This window comes from Tachypleus tridentatus, chromosome 7 (assembly GCF_004210375.1).
Source record: "Tachypleus tridentatus isolate NWPU-2018 chromosome 7, ASM421037v1, whole genome shotgun sequence".
NCBI lineage: Eukaryota > Metazoa > Arthropoda > Merostomata > Xiphosura > Limulidae > Tachypleus > Tachypleus tridentatus.
In genome coordinates, this window is record NC_134831.1 from 35833505 (window position 1) to 35842113 (window position 8609).

Below are 8609 nucleotides of genomic sequence, written 5' to 3' on the forward strand. Positions count from 1 at the left end.
CTACTGTGTGTTTGTGTATTTCATCCTCCGTATATGTAATGCAAAGACTACCATGCAGATTCCATATACAGATAGAATTGGCGGTGAGTGATTTGACTTTGTACACGTGCAGGTAATAATCACAATAAATTTAATTTTACGATGAGTCTTTAATGTAGATGTCTGGTCCAGTGTCCTCCGGAGGTTCTGCAGTAAGTCTACAAACTTATGGAGCTAAAATTCGGGTTTTGATTTCCCACGGTGAACACAGTCTGATTTTCCTCTATCACAAACAGAAATCAGTTCCTATACTAAAAACTACCAGTAGTATAGTAGAACAATACTGAATTAAAACATAGATTGTCGAGTGAACCAAGGAAGCCTTCAGAGTAAATATTATCAATAACTATCAGTAATAACAACAATATTATATTAGAACATAGATTGTCGAGTGAACCAAAGAGGCCTTCAGAGTAAATATAATAAATAACTGTCAGTATTCACAACAATATCAGAATAAAATACAGATTGTCCAGTGATCTACAAAGGCCTTCGGAGTAAATAGTATAAATAATTACTTCAATTAAAAGATCAGTTTCCAGGTTTTATTATCAATTAACAGCAGTATAATATAGAATAATATAAATCACGAAATAATATCAAATGGATGTACAATTCAATATTAATAACTTAAGAAATAAACAATGTTCAGTCAGCATCCTTCAGAATATTATATAACACACGAGTATTAAGCCCGTGTTGTCTTGTGTTATACACAACACACAAAATTTAAATCTTTATCTTATATTTATAAACAGCACACGAGTGTTATATCGGTGTTCTATACTATTATACACGATATGCAAGTGTTAACACTGTGTTCTCTACCATTGGTCAGGTGGTTAAGACGCTCGACTGGTAATCCAAGCGTCGCGGATTTGAATCCCCGTCGCACCAAACATGCCCTTTCATCGTGGGAGAGATATAAAATGACGTTCAATCCCGCTATTTGTTGGTAAAACAGTAGCCTAAAGAGTTGGTGGTGGGTGGTTATGACTAACTGTTTTCCCTCTAGTGTTACACTGCTAAATTAGGGCGGCTAGCACAGATAGCCCTCTTATAGCTTTGCGCGAAATTCAAAACAAACAAATCAAACTGTATTTCGTTTGTCTTTTCACAACCAGTCTTTCCATTTACATCTTACTGTGAAGTCTCTCTGTAATACTTACCTTAAATGCTATTATACAACTTAAGTTGGAAGTGGAAACGTTATGTAATTTTATTTGAGATAAACAGATATCGATACAGATATTTAATTTGATTTGCGTTAAGAAATGTCAGGCCTTTCGTTTGGCTTCATAGGTATGGCTGGGGACTTAAAACGCCTGAAACCGCTATCCTGATACGTACCTTCAAAGTTAACTATAAACAAACATTTCCTTCCTGCTTGTGCCAAATTTTGTTTTATAGATATCTTGTCGTTTAACATTTTCGAAGTTTATTCTCTATATTATATAGGAATAGTTTTAATGAACCAACTTTTTGTTTGGTTGGGAAATAGCTCAGTGAGTCGTTCTTTTTTTTTTTTAAACTAACTATGCTAAAGGAAATAGTATTAATTACATCAGCTGGCAAAAATAACATTTTAGTATTAATATATGTTTAACAGTAAGACACACCATTCTTTTTGTCCACTAGATTTTCATTTGAGGCCATGTATTAGATGACCTGATAGGTTTTGTTATGAAGCGAAAGACGTGTTTATTTTATATATCTCTGTTAATCAAATACGATTCACATTTAGTATCGAAATGAAGCCGGCTATATTTTAACCTTAACCTAAAACACACAGAACAGTAAAAGAGGTACATGTACTTATTTTACGTGTCTCAATTTATTTCATTACCACTATTTCAAGTTTCATAACTGTAAACACATTTGCAAGTGTCGTAGTGCTAGACTTGACTAACAATTGTTCAAATTGTAATACTCAAAGGAATCAGGACAAATCGTCGCATTTTTTATAAACAAATCACTACACGTCATTCATTATTCGCACTTGTTGATAAACTCAACAACACTGAATGAATATTTTATCTCTACACATAGCCAATATCACTTCTCAGATTACTGTTTTTTGTTCTCCAAACAACTGGAGGTCAACATTACACCTTAAGCGACTGCCTATTGATATTCTAACATGAGGAAGGTACAATCAAATCATAAGTAAATGTTGTTTTGCTGTTGTTGTTATAACGGTTGGAAGTGAGCACTACACCTTAAGCGACTACCTATTGATATCCTAACATATGGAAGGTACTATCAAATCATAAGCAAATGTTTGTTGTTGTTGTTATAACAGTTGGAGGTGAACGTTATATCTCAGGCGACTGTCTATTGTTATTTTAAAAATGAGGAAGCCACCATCGCATCGTAAGTAACAAATATTTTCATTTAACACCAAGAGGTTTTTTAAGTGACTGATGTTTATAAAAATAAGGAAACTAGAGTGAGATTTGTGATGTACGTTTTATTGAGACACAAACAGAACTGACCGACAAAACGACCTTCAGGTTTATGGTATTCGAACATTTCTTTAACAGACCTGCCATGACGTCAAGGAAATAAAAATTTCTACGGGGCAAAACTCACTTAAGGATATATTAGAACTACTGTATTAACTAACTTAGGAAAAGAGTGGACGTTTGAAGCACGGGACATGAACTTCACACAGCAACCGAACAACAAACAACAGAAAACACTTTTTTACTGCACTGTTCATGGTTTTTTACTTACGGCTTGAGGCAGCAAGTCAACAACCAACCATTCAGTAGGAAGCGCCTCTAGCATAATTTTATTAAATCAAAGGGTGAACAAAATCAACCAATAAAGTGCAGAACGAAGAGAAATTCTAATTTCTCACCAATCCTGGCTTTAATAAATGTACATAAGAATAAGAACGACTCAGAAATGTTGGAATTATTTTGTTAAATATATTGTCAGTTCTAATATTATCTTTCTGAATTTCATTTCTAGGTTTTTTATGCTTGAAAGTTTGTTTAAGAAATTTAGAAAACTATATAAACAAAGAAGAAATTGTGGCAGTTTAAAATATAAAAATTTTAACAAACGAAACTTAAAAATAGATCTACTTGAATAAAAAGTAAATACACATAAGTGACATCTCTTGGAATGTACACTTACATAATGTATTTGATTGTGCGGAACTAATGTCTCCCTAGATAAATTTGTGTGTATATGTACACATGAAAATGGTTTTAAATGATACAATTAAGGGTATGGGTGCACATAGAAGTTGTGTCCAATGGATTAAATGAAACAGAACATTTAAACAAACTTATTTTACTGGTTTTCTGAAGTGTATTTATTTCTTTATCGCTTCAACTGTACATGTATATAACTATATGCTTTATCAACTATATATATATATACATATACATATATGTCTTGACAGTGTATTTTGTTTTCTACAGCACTTGTTTGTATTAAAGTTATGTCCTTGAATAAAGTATCTCCTGAAAATGAAACATCAGAAATCGTCAGTGTAGAAAATGAAGTGAAAATGATCACAATACCTGATGAAATGAACCAGTCGGTAACAAATCCAGATAAGGAGACAGAACCAGAACGTGGGGAATGGGAAGGAAAACTGGACTTTGTTTTAAGTTCTATAAACTACGCTGTCGGTCTTGGCATCGTATGGCGATTTCCATACTTGTGTTATGAAAATGGTGGAGGTATGTGTCTTGTGGTTTAATCCAACATAATATACATGAAACCTTTACCTTACTAAATGTTAAATCGATGGTTCTGATAGATTATATGTTGTTGTCTGTTACTTAGGGGCATTTTTGTTTCCATACCTCATCTGTTTAGTCTTGTGTGCTGTTCCTCTATTCTTCCTGGCCTGGCATGGCCTAGCGCGTTAAGGCGTGCACTTCGTAATCTGAGGGTCGCGGGTTCGCGCCAAAACACGCTCGCCCTCCCAGCCGTGGGGGCGTTATAATGTGACGGTCAATCCCACTATTCGTTGGTAAAAGAGTAGCCCAAGAGTTGGCGGTGGGTGGTGATGACTTGCTGCCTTCCTTCTAGTCTTACACTGCTAAATTAGGGACGGCTAGCACAGATAGTTCTCGAGTAGCTTTGCGCGAAATAAAAAAACAAAACAAACAACAAAAGTAGAGAGCTCAGTGAAATTATGGTTTACTTTAATGTAAAAAAACAACAACACAAGATTAACAAAACAAAAACAGGCTTGTTTTTTACTTCAATTTCACAGATAAAAGTTATAGAAGATTTCAAATTGTACTTTTCAAGTAAGTCAGATCCACCACTTTATATATATTATACGTCATAAGACTTCCCAGTTATTCACAAATCAGACAAACACGTCTCTTTGACAGTATTTTCTCCTTTTTGGTCAAGACGCCACAACTTATTAACATTTCTGGTCATATTCCCTCTTGAACTACCAGTTACATTCATGACTCTTTTCTCAATTTCTTTGTGAAGTTATCTTCTTAACATAAACTTTAAGTCACTTTTCATATCTTTATACCGATATCTCTATGTGCGAAACGACTGGTTCTTTAAACATTTCCTTAATATTCAAATTAATTACTTAGCAAGACAACTTTGAGAAAACTGTCGAAATCCTTCATGAAGAAATATATGGGGTTGGAATGGACAGCTCACCAGGACTCATGTTGATTGACTCTTTCCTCTATCGTTAGAAACATACATCCACAATTACAGGTTATCAACAAAAGCAATCAACTGTTCTTCAGTGTATTAATAACCCATTCATCAGCTGTTCTTTTTATGCAATACCATCACGGCTTCCGCTAGAACAGCGGTAAGTCTACGGATTTACAACGCTCAAATCAGGGGTTCGATTCTCCTCGGTGGGCTCAACAGATAGCCCGATGTGGCTTTGCTAAAAGAAAATGCACACACACACACAATATCATCATACAGCTCCTAATTAAAACTTACAAACTGCTTTATATCAATCCCAGTCCTCGGTTTTTAGAGCGATTTTGCTGGTACCTGAGGAGAATCTATTATCTCAAACAAGAACGAAGTATCTACGTGTATTCTGCTTGTCAGTCGTTCTACCGGAAACTAACTAAAGACACATTCCATTTACGTAGAATATCACATCCAAACAGTTTCATCTACAATTCAAACAGCTACCATGCATTTTCAACAAGGGTGATATAAAGAAAAGCGACTACTTCCAAACTAGAAAATACAAACTCACTCGTGAATGAAAGTTTATCGAAAGCCATTTGTTCGATATTTTGACACGTAGGGTTAATCTGAACATACCTGTTTCCGACAGTCTATGTTTGTCCTTGAGTTTGGATTTTTAGCACTTCTTAGGAACCAGTAAACTCAAATAATATCATTGTTTTATTAGCTTTAATTTAATTATTTGGGTAGAAATACGATGAGAAAACCAATAATAGTGTTATTTAATCAAAATTTGAGCGAAAAATTTTGAATACGTATTAGAAAAAACAATATGTATTTTTGTTCGTTGTTGGTAAGCTGCACAACAGCCCATTTGCGCTATTTTCATCTCAAGTATCAAAACACTGTTTTTAATATTAGTAGCTTACGACTAAACCACTGTGGTATGGAAGAAATGTATTTGATTTAGATTCATTTAAAAAAGTTTACTTTCATGTGAACCTAACTACCAACAAATGAAATATCACACAATTGTTCGCAGAGAGGCCCGACATGGACAAGTGTGTTAAGGCGTTCGGCTCGTAATCCGAGGGTCGCGGGTTCGAATCCCGATCACACCAAACATGCTCGCCCTTTCAGCCGTGGGGGCGTTATAATGTGACGGTCAATCCCACTATTCGTTGATAAAAGAGTAGCCCAAGAGTTGGCGTTGGGTGGTGATGACTAGCTGCCTTCCCTCTAGTCTTACACTGCTAAATTAGGGACGGCTAGCGCAGATAGCTTTCGAGTAGCTTTGCGCGAAATTCAAAACAAACAAACAAACAAAAGTTCACAAAGATTGTAGCCAAGTGTCGGTTTCAGATTGTGTTCTCTAGACAGTTCCGGTATCCGACTTTTGAATGTGGTCCTTCTTGTTAGCTTGGCTTAAACCTGAATTAGAAACAAACAAAAACATTTTGTGTTCTTAATTTAAACTTAAATTATCATTTGATTTGTCTAATGTACTGTTTTGTTTTTCTTTGCTTTAATATAACAGCAAAATGGAAAATATTGTACATAAATAAATACAACAAATATGTTGTGAAAGTGAAAAGAGTGAGTACATGTTCACATGCCACTTATCTCGTTTTGTGAATAACTTAAAGAGTGAACTGGACTGAGTGAAGACCGAAGACCTCCTCTTACGTCGTCCGACGTTTTAATGACAAAACACCGCTAAAGATTTTTCAAAATAACGTCTCTCTGCTAGTATTTCACAGTGATAGATAGATCAATTTTTTTTTTTTACTTTCACAACGAACGATGGAATATATATTTTACTTTAACATAAAAAAATATGCTACATCTTTTACTTTGAATGTGAAAGATAGACAATATAAATTTTACTTTAACATCAAAAAATATGCTACATCTTTTACTTTGAATGTGAAAGACAGACAATATATATTTTACTTTAACATCAAAAAATATGCTACATCTTTTACTTTGAATGTGAAAGATAGACAATATATATTTTACGGCGACGAACGAACAACGGATTTTAGTGTTATAAGCCCATAGACTATCTACTGTCCTACTGGCAACTTAGAATATGCTGATACTTCGATTACTTAGACTAGTGAAGAAACTAGTTGGAATATTAATTACTTTATATGTCTTGCAGTACGTTGTACTTGACGCAATCTACTATGAAACACCACTTTGAAATACATAATTTTAAAAGACAACTATTAACAGAACCAGTACAGATTTTAACATGAAAATAAAATACGTAGTTTAAGTAGATGATCCGGTATAAGCCAGTGTATAAGATGATACTTTTTAGTCTTAAAACAATGTCTGATTTCACCTCTCGTCTTATAAGACCAATGAACACATAGGCTCAAAAGTAAAGGTGTAGTAAGAACTCTCCGGTCGGTAGCATATTTATCCAAAATTGTGTCGTTTATTTTACTTTGTTTTTAGTAGCTCCCCAGTGTGGTGGGCAAAGCACAGATAGCCCATTGTGTAGCTTTGTGCTTAATTCAAAACAACAACTTTTTTCAGTAAATGAGTTGATATCATGCCATCTAGTGTGTTGTAATGACATATTTGTCTCGAGTTTTTACACCTAGAAGTTATTTCTCAAACGTGTTAATTACAATTAATCAAGTCATTTTGATCTGAAATGTTTCGATCGTATTTGTCAGAGTAAAATATTGTTGATATTGTATGTAACACACGTTAGTTTTATTAACATGTTTTTATTGCTCTTTTTAATTTCGCGCAAAGCTACACGAAGGATATCTGCGCTAGCCGGTTCCTAATTTAATAGTGTATGACTAGAGGGAAGGCACAACTAGTCACCATCATCCACCACCAAAATTTAGGCTACTTTTTTACCAACTAATATTGGGATTGACCGTCACATTATAACGCTAAAAAGGCAGAAAGGGCGAGCATATTTGATCAGATGAAGATTCGAACTAGTGACTCTCAGATTGCGAGTCGAGCGCCTTTATCACCTAACCATGTTAGGCCCAATATGGTTTTGTAGAACATCTTAAGGTTTGATATTTTGATTATATAAAACGATTTAAAATGTAATGAAAACTTCGTAAAGTTGCTTGTTACATGTTTGTGATATAATGAAGGCTGGATTGAGCTGTGTGTAGCATTTGAATTGCATGAAAAAAACACAATCGTGGTTACATTGAATATCCTAGAGTTCATTGTTTAAAAGTGACACATACTCTTTACAAAAGTAACATCCTAGACTTGACAGACAACAGAGGTCATGTTATACACCAAACCTCAAAGAAATACACTTAACTAGCTCAAAACATCCAGGGTCGTTTTATATTTGGAATCATCTTGTACACCGAAAAATATGGTAGTAGTTACAAACTTAAACAACTATACTGGCTAACTATATCGTTATCATTAATTGTTACAGACAAGAAACAATTAGAATATAATTAAAATCATTATACTTTATTTTCACATGTACTACCCTATAAAATAGTTTATTCTCAGTTTAGGTAATATATGTTAATTAATGAAAGTTAATAGACTACAGGATATCCATATATAAAACACCACATTACATAATTATCAAACATACAATACATTGAAAACGTGGGGGCGTTATAACGTGACGGTCAATCCCACTATTCGTTGGTAGAGTAGCCCAAGAGTTGGTGGTGGGTGGTGCTAACTAGCCACCTTTCCTCTAGTCTTACACTGCTAAATTAGGGACGGCTAGCGCAGATAGCCCTCGTGTAGCTTTGCGCGAAATTCAAAAACCAAACAAACTCAAACCAATAATATTTTATTGATCTGACACGAAGATCTAAACTTATTAATTTCTACTAATTATGACATTTTCTGAATTATATTCTCATTATCAATGTTAACATGAAATTATTTTACCA